At 43.2% G+C, this 15404-nt stretch overlaps 1 protein-coding gene across 3 annotated transcripts in view; it reads right to left on the minus strand.

The window, feature by feature from the left end:
- Nucleotides 1–14620, minus strand: part of GULP1 (GULP PTB domain containing engulfment adaptor 1) — a 228236-nt gene extending 213616 nt beyond the window's left edge. The window contains exon 1 of one of the 3 annotated variants that reach the window (XM_042474303.1): nt 14376–14620. The gene's annotated coding sequence lies outside the window, so the exon portion shown is untranslated. The remainder of the gene's footprint in view (nt 1–14375) is intronic. The other 2 variants (XM_042474294.1, XM_042474286.1) reach the window with 2 other exon arrangements.
- Nucleotides 14621–15404: the final 784 nt, after the last annotated feature.

The raw sequence follows: 15404 nt of genomic DNA on the forward strand, positions 1-15404 counted from the left end.
CTACTTCCACACCACTTCATTATAAGAATTCAAAGGGACTGTAGCAGGACCCCTGACAACACCACCATGTATTTCCCAGACTGCAATGGCTCTCCCATACCTGATGGGGTCCTGGGTGCCATTGAGGCTGGAGATGGGAAGGACGGCTGGCTTCTCTCTCTGACCCTGGCCCTGTTTCAGGCTGGGCAGAGGTGCTGCAGAGAAAGTCTTCCCCATAGCTTTTGGCTGGCCTGGCTCCCTGACCCTAAACAGGCTGGGAGGAGATGTTGAGAAGGGAAGTTTCCATATCTTCTGGCCAGCTGCCTTCCTGACCCCTGGCCCAAAACAGGCTGGGTGGAGGTGAGGCGGAGAAACAGAGATATGGAGGGGATAACCCTCACTGTCTGTGCCCAATGCTCCCATGCTGCTATAAAGCTGTTTGCAGAAGTCACCTGTGCTCCCACCATGAAAGGGGGGGGCAGGTTTGGAGGAGAAGGAGAATCATCGATACCTTTCTCCAATCATGATACCTTTCTCCAATCCTGGGAGCCCTTGCCATCTTAAATCTTTCCTCATGCTTCCAAGGCAGCAAGGGAAATGAAGAGAAGGAAAAGGACTGGAACAGCTGTAGTGAAGATGATGCAGAGGAACAGCAAACACATGGAGTGATAGGCAGGACAAGACTGGCCTTCTAAGGTTAACTCCACCCACGTGGGGTCACCAGAAGGTCTCTTTTTTCTGCCTGCCTATTGGAGTGAGCAGGAAGAACACAACCCAAACTACAGGATGTGGGGGTCTTATCTACTGGGAAATGACATACAGGATGTCCAAAAATTATCTTTAACATTTCAATTCTTTATGAAATTGCAATTGTAAAAATAATTTTTGAATTTCTTCACATATGCAAAGTCCAACTGCAGAATTGCTATCCATACACCACTAACCTGGATGGTTTTCAAAAGGGATTAGACAAATTCATGGACAAGGCTATTACTGCTTGAGTGTCCTCTATCTGAAATGATTGGGACCAGAAGTGTTTTTGATTTTGGACTTTTGGAGGGTTGGGAATAACTGTATTTGCATAGAGAAACATAATGAGCTATCTTGGACATGGGACCTAAGTCTAAATACCACATACATTTATGTTTCAAACATACCTAACACACATAGCCTGAAAGTTATTTGATATAATATCTTTTAAAATAATTTTGTGCATGAAACAAAGTTTGTGTATACTGAACCATCAGAAAGCAAAGGTGTCACTACCTCAACCACCCATGGAAAAAGCTTTTTGTAGTATTTCAGATTTCGGTATTCTGGATAAGGCAAACTCAACCCAACTCAACCCATAGTCATTATGGCTACTAGTCATAATGATTATGTATTCACCCCAATGTCACATGGAGCATGGCTTTCAGTAACAGTTATTGGGGAACATGAGCGGGAGAGTGATATCTCACACTCATATACCCTGCTTGCAGGTTTCCTGGAGGGTCTCCCGATTAGTGTTGTACTGCAGCTCCAGCATTCACCACCCTTAGCTATGCCAAGCTGGCTGCTGAGAGATGCAGCATCTGGATGGCCCCATTATTTTCAACCCTGTTATAAATATTTGATTGGTCACTATGTAAACAGAACTCTGGACTAGATTCAGCCTTTGGGGTAGCTGTTTTGAAATGCAGTATATCTGATGGCTTCCATCTATAATCACTTTCTGAATTTCTTTTTACTCTTCCAGTATGTTATCTGAAAAAAGTTTAAATGTATGGGCAAAATTTTACAGTAAATCACAGATACATTATAAATAAATTATAAATCATCCCTTAGAATCCCTGGAACCTTTTGATGTTTCAACACAACAATGTGATTTAAAAATACATAATTTCAAGTGAATAAAATCATGTTAAGTAAGTAAATTCAAAGTTGGTTATTTGAAATGAACTGATGAATACACTACCACTGGAAATTCACATAAAGCGGTCCTCCCATTTTAATGACAGATCAAAACCAAAATTATTTCTCTTACATTATCCAAACTAAACTTGCTATTTAGCAGTGTTGACATATTGCATTCATAGACTAGAATACAGAGCAGAAACAGCTTGCACCAATTAACTACAATTACTGTATGGCACAGAGAGATAAGAGTATTAGTGTTAGTATCAATTCTGACAGCAAAATTAGGTTTTAAGATCCTCTTCCTTTACATCTTGCACAACAGGTACAACTGGGTGCATTATAGCATTGAAATACAGTGCTGGAATCTGAAGCTTTTTCTTCAGGAGATTTCTTGTAACTAAAATTTCAAGCTGGAAAAAAAGTTTACTGAAACAGAGTGCTCCTCTAAAGCATGCACATGTGAAACAGATTAAGGGGCACTCTTACAGGTTCAAGCTCTTTAGCTGCCTCAGCTCATTAGTGAAATACCACTCTCCTCACCACGACCATTCTTCATGCAGAAATGATTCCAAAAAGCACAGCCCTGCTCACAGAGGCCGTAGTATTTAAAAATCATCAGAGCTACATTATGTCTCCTTTTTAGTACCAACTTTTAACATTCTTTTTAGTCATCTTGAGATACTGTCAGCATATTTTTACAACCTGGCTACGTTGCTAGGAAAGTAGAGACATGGGGAAAATAAATGTTACCAAACGTAGCATTTATTTCTTGCACAGAACACCATGGCAATCTTCCTCTCCCATATTTGAAAGCTAACAAGTTACTGTTCTCCCCTCTCTCCCCATTACGCTTATTTATTCATTTCTAAATGCAATATGCTTTTAGGTCTTCCAATTTACAAAAGAGAAGGGGAAAGATTTGAAGGAACTGCAGGCACTAACAGAACATGAGTAATGCTAAATCAAGTGGGGCTGTGATAAAATGTTGCACATGCTTTTCCAGGTCCAGCTAAGCAGCTGTGTGCCCACTTTCTCAGTAGCCATTCTGTTTCCCCTCCAATTAGTCACCTGTCCCTTCCTCCACAAAAACATGCCAAGAGGTCAGTAGTATTCTATGCCCACCACATATTCCCATTTTCAGTTGGATGCATATGGATTCCCCAGCAGCTCAGAGTTATTGGGGGTTTTGTTTGTTTTACTAAAAAAAAACCTTTTATTTCCACAAATGTTAAGGTTCATCCAATGCTGTTTTACAAAGGTACTAATCTTTTTTCTACATAAGGACCCACAGTCAGAGTGTTGCGATAACTTTGGGTATTAGAGAGGCACTTTCTGTTTAAAGTAAGAAATTACAACTAGAGATATATCCTCAAATCAAAGAAAACTAGACTACAGATCAACTGCTCTTATGCTAACTCCAAATATAGACACATTGATGCAACTTATTTGTATCTTAACTTCCATCCTGATAAACGCTACAGTATCACTGCACTGTCCCATTCCCTCCATAGTATGTCAGCAGTTGTGCAAAAGAGCTAAAAGGACACATGTGCTTGATATCGTCACGGTAGTTGAGCAACAGATTTCCAGTGCAGTCTTATCCACAGGGAGGCCATCTTTACTAGTCCTGTCCAATTGATTTGTATTTGAGGGACAGACTTGTCACTATGTTTAATGGGCTCTGTTGTTGTTATGTGTCACCAAGTCAGCTTTGCCTTATGCTGAATTGATATCCTACCTTCCTACACAAATAGGATTGAAGGAGGTTAATGAGAGACCCTGTTAGTAACAGCCGTACACAGAATTTCCAAACTCAGGGTCATTGGCGGGTTACAAACGGCCCTCAAGGGGCCGTTTTCCCGCCGCCGCCATTCGCTGCGCAGGGAAGCCCCAGCTGCCAGACCGCAAGGCTTCCCTGCGCAGCAAAAAAGGAGCAGCGAAATGCCGCTCCTTTTTTGAACGCGGAAGTGGCGCCGCGAGGGGTGGAGTGCGCCCTCGCGACGTCACTTCCGCCGCGACACGTCTGGACGCACAGCGTCCAGTACGTCAACATGGCGGCGCCCATGTGGATGGGCACCGCAAAAAAGTACGCGCTCTGCACGTACTGGGAGGAAGGGCCGTCAGGAAGGTAAGAACCTTCCTAACCCTAATACGGCCCTTCCTAACCCTAGTACGCGCGGAGCACGTACTTTATGGCGGTTTGTAACCCGCCATTGTTTCCTTAATTGAATCAATCCATGTGTAATGTGATCTTCCTCTTTTCCTACTGTCTTCAAATGTACTGAGTATTATTATTTCCAGTGAGTCATGTCATCTCGTGCTATATTTGAAGTATGATAGCATCAGTTTTGTCATTTTGGCTCCTAGAGAATGTCCAGGCTTGATTTGCTCTCTGACCATTTATTTGTCTCTTTGGCAGTCCATGGCATTTGTAAAACGCTCCTGCAGCACCACATGTCAAATGAGTGGAATCCCCCCCCCACTTTCAGCTTTCTTCACCCTCAAGCATTCACATGTTTACATAGCCTTCTGAAATATTATTGCGTGGGTGATCCTGACTTTGTCATTCAACGACACATCCTTATACTTGGGGATCATCTCTATTTCCTTTATGGCTGCCTTTCCACATCATAGTCTTGTAAACATAGTGTAGGCTATAGGTAGGACTGCAAATAGTTTCCTTCAACAGTCATTTTACCCCCTAAAGGGGGAGGCTATGGTCTGTTTCTTGTCCAAACCTTCTCTCAGTTGTTAAAGTTGTGTCATGTTGAACAAAGCTAATGAAATCTATGTGAAATAATGCAAGTCATAAACATCTTACTTTAGAAAATAAATCACAACCATTTTTCCAGTTCTGAAACTGTGGCACTTATTCAATATGACATTGCAATGGTTCACAATATCAGAAACTGGGGTACATCTTTTGTGTTTACTTGGTGTAGAAATGCAAGTGGAAGAAGGTATCATAAATCCATCTGTTTTTAGAATTTTCTAGGATGGTTTGTATTGTGTTCCAATTATCCTGTTGCTGTTCGCTGTTGTTATTTCAAATTTTTTTAATATAAAGCCCCACAACCTTAATTCTGGCATTAAACCAGAAGGTTTATTTTTCTTTCTCCCTTTCACTTTAGCAAACTGAAGCCTGCTAGAACTCTTCTTGCTTTTACTAAAGAGTTGAATTTAAGGTACAAGCAGGGTCCATCAATGTGCCAATATTTTGAATTAGTGGGTGAGCTGTAGTTTGAATTTCATTGTTTTTTTGGGCACCTCTGCAACATCAAGGTTGCTGACTGACTGCCACACCTGCAGGGGAGGCAGCACCCTGATGAGCATGGCACACTCACCATGTTCAGCATGTCACACAGGTCTAGAGAAGTCTGTCAAAATGTAATGTGCGGTCAATTATATTGGCTTCTTCTCATGCTACACTGTTTCAAAATGACCATGTAGTCACAATTACAAATCAGTTCTTCATCACTTGACAGTTAAATAACTCCGGTGCTATAACAACTATTCATAATACTTGGTCAATATGACATAGCAGTGTATGTATATAACCACCTTTTTATATGTTCAACACAATTCGTTTTGTACAGTCCCAAGCCATGAAATACTCCAGTTTCCATTGATATTAAGGTAACAGCACTAACATTTCAAAAACACCTTTAAAAGTAGGGGAATTATAAGGGATTCCATGTTTCTAATGTTCAGCAGAAAAATGTATAGTTCAAGATAGATAAAGCTGTAACGTCTCAGGTTTCCTCAAAAGCAGACCATATTTCTCCCTATATAATTTCAGAAATCATTACCATGTGGAAGTCTTTATAGCTTCAGGCTAACTTAAATGAGAAACAAATAGGAAGTGCTCTTCTCTTCTAATGCTGCTCATGTAGTTTAAATATTTCTAGTTGGACAAAGCATAATTATGTGCATTACTGAAGGCACATAAATGTGTGTCTGATGGGTAAAAGAGAACACTTTGTATCTATATTGTTTTTAGAGATAGCACAGAAGATACCAGAAGCTTTTTATATATACACACACAAAATGAGAGCAAAAGTTACTGTGGTAGTCTTCTATGCTAGTTCATATTCACACTGAAATGTACAAGTAAAACAGAGAAGAAAAGCACTAGTAGCCCTGCTGTGCATGAGGAATTGCTTTATACTACCTAAAAATCCTATACAGCATAGCATCCAAAAGGATTATTTTAAATGTTCTGTGCGCTCAGCTGATTCTGTAAAGTGAAATCTGTGCTTCCCCCACACAGATACTAAGGCTGCATTGCTATATGCACTTATCTCTTAAAAAATCCCCCTGAATTCAGTGGAGTTTATCTTAAGTAGACCATAAAGAGAAAACAATATGAAACAGAGAACGAAGAAATGAAGGGATGTTCTTATGCAATATTCCTGGCTGAATCTTGCCAGGTAAGGCTGAGATCGCTGGAGTCCAGCATCTGACCTTCACTACAAGCCAAGTGGCACAGCAGAGGCAGCTCAGAGCTCCACATGAAATGCATAATGGCAAAAGATATATCAACTTCACACAGGCTGCATCTACACTGCAGAATTACTGCCGTTTGACAGCACTTTTAGTGCCATGGCTCAATGCTATGGAATTCTGGGGTTTGTAGTTCTGTGGATTCTTTAGCTTTCTCTGTCAGAGAGTGCTGGTGCCACAACAAACTACAAATCCCAGGATTCCATGAGACGGAGCCATGGCAGTTAAAGCAGTGTTAAACTGCAGTAATTCTGCAATGTAGTTCTATTTTCAGTCACTGAATAAGTTCAGTACTTAATGAATGTGCATCTCCAAAAAGGCACTAGCACCCACAACCACATCTTGCACTAATTCATTCACACAAAATTATCAATTGTTTGAAAGGATGAGTTTTTTTAATATCTGTTCTGATCCAAATACAAATTTTAGTACAGGTTGAGTATCCCTTATTCAAAATGCTAGGGATCAGAAGTGTTCTGTACTTTGGATTTTGGAATACCTGTACAGTATTTTTGCATAAACATAATGAGAGTGGGAGAGAAACTGATGATCTGTGAAATGGCGAGAACCCAAGGATAGTGCTTGGCAGGAATCCATGCCTCCCACCTTTTCAAAGATCCTGTATCTTTCTCCATTTATTTAACTAATAAGTTTAACTAGTACTTTAGAAGCAATGATATGTGTTTCTGTCTGTGTGTTTCTGTCTGCTGCTGGGAATCCACAGTCTGACTTAGATGATTCAAATGCATGAAGGGGAGACAAAAGAACTCATAGAGTTAGCAGTCCATTACATGTGATTTTACCTACTTTGGATTGATACTGAGTTTTGACTATTAGACATCAATGTTTTCTAAATAACAGCAGCACTTTGAACAATGTGTCTTCCAGTTTTTGGCACTCTAGAATTTCAGCAGTTTGGCATTCTAACATGACCATTTTGGAGAACACCTTAAAGTTTCCTACTTTGAAATGAACAAATGCCCTCTTTTCTAATTTTTCAAGTAATAAGGATGTTTGATCTCTATTAGTAAGACACTTAAATTCTCCAAGTATCCTTACTGATGGGGAAGAGCTCAATGGTAGGGCACAAGCTTTCAATGTACAAGGTCTAAGTTCAACCCCTGGAAAGAGTCCCACTATTGAAACAAACATTAAAAACTGTTGCTTACCAAGATATCTGTTTGGTCACTCTGGGGCTCAAGATAGAAGTGGACCAGATAGATCTGATGAATGAGGCTTAAGTTGTCATTGTTCACTGCTCCAAACCAGTCAAGTACAATCACCTTTACATTTGGTGTTAAAAACAACATCACACTGACTTCTTCTTGGACTATTAAAGCCTCCTTGCCTCAGAAAACTTGCTGGGGGGGGGGGAGAGGTAAGGATAATGCTCCCCCAAAAGTCTTAGACATTTTAGTTGCTCTTTTTTATTCTTTCTCCAGCAGCACAAAATTTCTGAACTGTGATGAGCAAACGTAGGCAGAGTATGCTAAATGCAGGGAAAGGAACATGTGTGTCAAAAAATCATAACATTTAATACTTATTACCTTTAATCTATTTATCAATAATGCTTTGTAATAATTTTGTCCTTTCCATTGTAGACTACAATAAACCAAGATGTAGCTTTCTCTTTAGAACAAAATTCCAGAACCTGTTCCCTGTGTTACCAGACACTATTTCAGTGTAAATTGCACTTATGTAAAGTTAGGATCACTCCAAGGACAGCTGTTAAGTCCACTGATAACTGCAAAGTCATCATACCTTTGGGGGAAATAGTCCATCCCTTCAGCTACGCTACAATCACATAGTGAGAGAAATCATGGTCATTAATTGTAGCCCTGGCAATATATAGTATGACTGGATTTCATGTATTTAGCCTTAGCTAAAAAATTTATGGATAGCAATGAAGAAAAAATGTTTGGCACAATTCAGTGCAGAATCTATAAAAAGGAGGGACTATCACTGCACCTGCAACACTGGCAATCATACTACAAAATCTTTTATTAGAGGGATATTTCTTTAAGAAAATATGTCAACATATAATTCTCATGTTTCTCTCATTGATACATGAATCCATGCAGAAGTGACAGATAAAAACCCATTAACGTTCATGAGTTGCCAATACAGACCTATCATGTTACCATAGTTAAATACATACATGAGCTACAATAATTAAACCATTCAGTCACAACTAATTATGGCAGATGCTTTATTTAACCAGTGTAAATTAACTTTAAAGGAGTTCTGCATGGCTGTACTATACTTTCCTACTAGAACTCAGCAAATTTTCCGTCTTGCAAGTAGTAACATGTAAACGGTATTATACAGCCATGGCTAATCCACGTACGTTAACTTAAGTCAACATGTCCTGCAAGCCAACCTTTTACTAATGGAGAGTAGTGTGGGCACCTTTGCATGGGCTCTCATCACCAACCATTTGTTGGAGGATGCACAGGAAGAATCTCATAACATTCAATGATCCCACAGACTTCATTATAAGGGAGAACTGGGAACAGGTCAACTCACAGCACTCTCAGAAACCAAAGCAACCAACAATCCAAGGTTGTCACTTATTGCTGCTATTTGGGGGTAGCAATGTGGAGTACAGGTGGGAATACAACGTGGAGCATGTATAAATAAGTAGAAACAACTACTGCTCCTACATGCCACTTTCAAGGAAGAGGATAGCAGCACGGCGTTCAAGTGAGATGATTTCCTATCTCATTGTTCTTCAATAGCAATAGTAATAGCAATTACATTTCTATAACGCTTCATAGTGAACTAAGCATTCTCTAAGCAGTTTACAACATCTAAGCCAATTGCTCTCAATAAGCTGGGTACTCAATTTATCAACCTACAAAAGGATAGAAGGTTGAGTCAACCTGGAGTCCTGGGATCAAACTCACAATGTTATGGCTGCAGTACTGGAACTTAACCACTGTGCCAACTAACAACGAAAGATGCTCCCTTCAATGACCATTAACAGACGAATGTTTCTTCAGTTGCAGATGGCTCCTATCCACAATGCATCACAATTGCTTGGGTGTTGGAATTAAAACAGCTTGAACAGCTGGAGTATGAGCACCAAAAAACACTCTCATATGCATAGTTACTGGCCACTGTTTTAAAGACAGGAAGATGTTGAGAGTGTCCCTTCCCTTTTGTTGCTGTTAACTGCCTGCCATTCATCCTCAACCCATGGCTACCCTGCGAATGAGACATCTCCAGGCCCCCTGTTCTCTACTGGTCTGTTCAATTCCTGCAGGGTCAGGCCTGTGACCTGCTCAAATAGTAAATAACAACTAAATAAGTTATAAATAAATAAAAACATGTTATATTATAAAAATGTCACAAGTGTCCATATTCTTTCTTCAAAAGGCTGTGCAGAACCTCAAACTTGCTCCTAACCAGAGACGTAGCAGAGATAACAGAATTGCCATCATTCAAATACTTGAGAGAGAGACCATACATGCAAAATATAACAGTTTGTTCCAATCTCCACACGAAAGCAACACCACCCAGTATGTCTAGCAACTCTATTAGTTAATAGCTTCTTAATTATCTCAGCGCAGCATACTCCCTGGAATGAGAGCTAAAAAGGGAAGATTCACAATCAAAGACTATTGCCTCTGGATATGAGATACTGAGGGACATGAGAGAATGACTGACATCTCCACCGCATCGTGTTTATAGCCTTTCGACAACAAAATGCCATCCGCTGTTGAGAACACTATGGTGCACTACATGGACCATTTCTCCATGACTGCAAACAGCATTTGTAGAGTTACACAATGTTCTTTGAGTCTTTGAGGCAAAGAAATATACAAATAAAACTAATATAAAAGCAAAGGAACAGGCAAAACAATAAAGACAGAGATCAAATTTAACAATATAGTCCTGCACGCCACTCAGCATTTAATCGCAAGAAAACTTTACAGCGTGAGTTTCTTTTCTCCTTCCTGCCACCACGATTTAGAGAAGTCTTCCCATCTTGTGGAGGAGGTTTTGAGGGCGCACAGGGGTTCGTGCTGAATGGGAATCACCTCCCTGCTCCCAATCCCATTTACAGAAGCAGTTCTCTCTGCAATTATGCCAGCAAAATGTCAAGACCAACATTAGCCTTCTCTGTCCTATCCGACTTTCATTTCCCCCCTCTTATAAATGAAGGTTTAGATTGTCATTTTATATATTTGCTTCAGGAAATTTCCCCAGATTGATTAGTATTAGCCACTGACTGCATTGAAGAACTGTCACAGGATCATAGCTCTTCAATGCTGTAAGCCTGTAGCTCCCGACTTTGTTTTCCTGGAATCAAGAGTCCAGGTTTTTTTTACTGCAGCCCTTCCTAAATGAGCAGCTATTACTGCCACATCCCTCATGTACTATGACTTACACAACCAAGTCACATGCATGATGCTTTTGTCTATACTTGCACTTTGCAAAACTATCCTACACCCCTTCATCCTAGGAATGATAAAGTTTTGTCCTAGGAAACTGAAACGCATGGGTTGAGCGAGCAGAACACAATCTTTTTAAGATCACAAAAACAAAGATCTGATCAATTCCCAAATCAGTCAGCACACTTTTTCGCAGCAAACTTATCCACTTTGCTTATGTGTGATTTGTTTTTTCCAGGAGCTCCACTTCAGAGAAGACTGCATGAAGGAAGTTTGACCAATTCAAAATGTAATCCCAAAGACACTTGCTGGAAAGTAAATAACAATTGAACATAAATAGAGGATATGGACTGAATTCTAAGTGTCAGATTAATGATGGCATGACTCAAAAATGCAGATATTTAAACAGGGATATAAACTGAGCGCCAGTGTAGTGATTTGAGTGCTGGACTAGGACTCCGGGAGATCAGATTTTGAATCATTGGTTTCAGTCATGGAAACCCACCAAGTGATCTCAGGAGCATCAGAGGAAAGCCAGGACAAATCTCCTTGGAATAAATCTTGCCACACACCCCACCCCAAAAATGATAGGTTCCCCTTAGGGTCATCTTAAATCAGAAGTAACTTGAAAGCACACAAAAACGCAACAGCAATAAACATACCTAACACATCTCCCTCCATACAGAAGTCTAGGATTAAAGACACATTCTAGCCAGGGAGAAAGTTGTTGGTCATTTTCATTATCACCCTCACATGAAATAAGAGCAATGAAACAGCATTAAGCAAGGACTAATAGCAAGAGCAAAAGGGGAACTGCCATGTTCAATCTGATGCAGCAAAAAGAACAGAAACTTGTGGCACCTGAAAAGACCAGTGTGCATCTGATGAAATTCACCCGGGAGCAATCTCCCTGAATTCAGTGGGCTTATTCACATATAAGTGGATATGTATAAGTTGTTGTTTTTGTGTGCCTTCAAGTAGGTTCCAATTTACGATGGCTCTAAGGCAAACCTATTACAGGGTTTTCTTGACAAGTTTCTTCAGAGGGGGTTTGCCACTGCCATCCTCTGAAGCTGAGAGAGTGTGACTGGCCCAAGGTCATCCAGTGGGTTTCGTTGTTAAAAAAAAAGCACATTTTAATTCTAATCTATTTAATTGTATTTTAAGAGGTGGATGAGAATGATGGCTTGGGAATGTATATTTTTAATGCTGTGAGCTGCCCCGATTGCATTTCATAGAGGGGCGGGATATAAATAAATTTTATTATTATGTTATTATTATTATGGTTGACGCAGCATTTGAACCCTGGTCTCCAGACTCATAGTCTAGTGCTCAAACTGCTATGCCCCACTGGCTCACATATATAAGCCTTTACTGTTTCATGCAGCGTTTACTGCATTGTGACCCCTACCCCGACCCCAAGTGACTTCTCATCAACAGCCATGTTACTTTATTAACTTTTTCTTTCCTCTTTTGCCTCTTTCTAATATTAGCTCCCTTTGGGCACCCAAATCCATCTGATTGATATTCACAGGGTGCCTTGGACTGCAGCCTCCAACACAAGTGATTTAGGAAGCCACTGATAACTACCTTTAGATAATTACTACCATCTCTCTCTCTCTCTCTCTCCAAGGCACTGGGCAGCAGCAGAAGCCTCTGGGTGGGCTTTGCAACTGAGAGAGGAAGGCAGGGCTCCACAATGAAAACAGAGACAGCAGTGGGCTCTTCAAAGGGCTTGCTTGCTAAAGGAGAAGGAGCGGCTGCCGCAAAGACCACCCCCTCGAGCCCCGAAAGAAGAGCACTGATGATGCTGTTGTTGTTGTTGTTGTTGTTGTGTGCCTTCAAGGCGCTCCCAACTTATGGAGCCAACCTGTCACAGGGCTTCCTTGGTGGCCAAGGCAGCACTGGCCTAGTGATTTGAGTGTGGGGCTCCCCCTCTGGAGACCAGGGTCCCATCCCCAGCCGGGCCATGAAACCCACTGGCCAGCCTCGGACAAGAAGTCACACAGCCACAGATGCCGGCGAAATGTCAGGAAGAACATCTTCTAGAACATGGCCACCCAAAGCCAAAGTCACACTCTCTCGGCCTCCTCAGGGGAAGAAGGCGAGGGCAAACCCCTCAGAACAAATCTGGCCAGGAAAACCCTGTGGGAGGGTCGCCTCAGGGGGACCATCATAAGGTCACCTCAAACGCCTCGAAGACACACAAGGCCCACGAAAGAATAGTCCAGGAGTGGCAGAGACTGCGGAGGCGGAGAGGGAAGGCTGGACTGGAGACGAGGGGGGGGGGTCAGGGTCCATGTCTTGAAGCCCCACAACAACAACAACAACAACAACAACAACAACAACACTCCTTCCCACTCCCTGAGGCCTGGCCCGACCCCCCACTCCCTTAGAGTTTCGAGTGGAAAGAGTTGGGGGCCCTCCTGGTTCCTTCTTCTTCCTCCCTTCAGCATCTCTGAGGGGAGCCAGCCACCCGGCGTTCAACAGGCTGCTTCCCCATCATCCCGCCGAGCCATTCCTCTCGTCTTCCCCGCTCCCTCATGGAGGAAAGTCGGGGGAGGCTTTCTGCAGCCTCTCACCCTTCCTTCCTTCCTTCCTTCACAGGGTGACCAGAGACATCCCCCCCCCCTTTTCAGGACCTGTCCTCCATTTCAGCCCTCTCTCTCTCTCTCTCTCTCTCCAGGAGAGATCCCAAAACTTCCTCCCTTTGGAGCACGACTTTTAAGAAGCACGCCTTCATTGGGTCCTCCTTTTGCCTTCCCTTTCCTTTCTTTTTGGCGTTGCTGTCCTCTGATTCCTTCCTCCCCCTCCCCCCCCAAAGAAGTGAAAGGGCAGCCTCCAAAATGGGGATGCCATCAATAACAACAACAACAACAACAACAATAATAATAATAATAAAAAGAACTGGAGTGAACTCTTTCCTCCCGCAAAGGCCCCGTTCGAGGCGGGAGCTGCCGAAGTCCCAGAGAGCTGCCCCGACGGGGCTGAGGACTCCAGAAGTCTGAACAACTCTGTGGCCTTGAACACCAAAAGGCCCTCCGGGGGGCTGCTCCCGATCAGGTCGGGAAGGAAGGAAGGAAAGAAACAGGGGTCGTCCTCCCCTTTTCCCTGGAAGGTCCTCCATCTTGCAGCAAGGCTTGACATTGGGGAGGGTGTTTGAGCTGGTTTCTTGGGTCGGGTCCCGCCTTTGTCCTGGGGAGGTCCTCCTTGGCAGGAAGGACACCTGGTCTAACACCCGAGAGAGCGAAAGAGAGAGAAAAGAGAGAGAGAGAGAGAGAGACTCCCTCCCTTCCCTGCGGCTCAATTTTTCCAGGAGAGAACAAAGTACTGTAGAAGCAAGGAACCCCGCTAAGAGAGCCCCCTTCTGCCTCCTTTCTTTCTCTCTCTCTCTCTCTCTCTCTCTCTCCCTGGCCTCCTCCTCTTCCTCGCCTTCTCCTGTCAGCTTGGCCTCTGCAAAGGCATCCCAACAAGTCAACAAGGCGAACCACTTCCCCTTCCAGCCCTGGCTTCCCAGTCCTTCCAACTCCGCGCAATCCCCGAAGTCAGCCAGAGGCGGAATGCGGGGCAAACACAGCCCCAAAGTTGCCCAATTACCTCCTCAGGGGACCAAGGGGAGCCCAGCAGAGGTGGCTCTGGGGGGCGAGGAGGGAGAGGGAAGAGCCTCAGCAGCAGCAGCAGCAGCAGCCTCCTCCTGGCGCTGCTTCTTCTTCTTCTTCTTCTTTCTTCCTTCCTTCCTTCCTTTCTTTCTCCTCTCCTCCTCAGCCACAGCCACAGCGGCAAAGTTTCCTGACGTCACGGCCGGGGCTGGCTGACTGGCTGGCTTCCCCGCCTGGCTCCTCAGCCTTCCCTTCCTCTGCCTAGTCTGAGGGGGAGGTGGGTGATGATGGGGGTCCTCCTCACCGCCAGGCCACGCAAAACGAGTCAAACCTGGGACTGGGACATATATACTGCAGCAAATGAGAGTACTTGCCCAGAGGGAAACACTGGGAAATATTTGCCCACAGAGAATCATTGGAGAATACTTGCCCATAGGGAACCATTGGGAATTACTTCTCCATAGTGAAGCATAGGAAACCTCTCCAATGTTTTTCCCTGTCTATCCCCCTGGGCAAGTATTCCTCTATGGACCTCTGGGTCATCCAGAGCATTAGGGACAATTTCGCAACTGCTTTTCAGATGACGCCGTGCACAAACCAGTCAGAATCCAGACAGAAAGTGAAGTGAATCAGGGAATAAGCCTTTTCGCAAAAATACTGTGTTTTCATTTCCAGTTCATTCACAAATTCACTTTCTTTGAGTAATTGCAGCAGTTTGAAAACCATGTCCCCCTTCCTCCCTGTTCCTGGATTTCCCAGGGTTTCTTTGCTGTGCCAAGGAGAGCCTTGTTCTTAAAGGCATACACACACTCAAACACCCCTCTTTCCCTTGTGCAGCTAGTCTCCTCCTCCTATAGCCTCTAAGGCAGGGGTAGGCAACCTGCGGCCCGCGGGCTGGATGCAGCCCGGTGAGGCCTTGGGACCGGCCCCAGCCCAGTCCTGCCGCCGATTGCCGCCAAGGCCTTTGGGGGGCAATTGTTATAGAAGCCTCAGAAACACATGCATTATATGAACATTTTTTTTAAAA

The sequence above is a fragment of the Sceloporus undulatus genome, chromosome 1 (assembly GCF_019175285.1).
Source record: "Sceloporus undulatus isolate JIND9_A2432 ecotype Alabama chromosome 1, SceUnd_v1.1, whole genome shotgun sequence".
In the NCBI taxonomy this organism is placed as follows: domain Eukaryota; kingdom Metazoa; phylum Chordata; class Lepidosauria; order Squamata; family Phrynosomatidae; genus Sceloporus; species Sceloporus undulatus.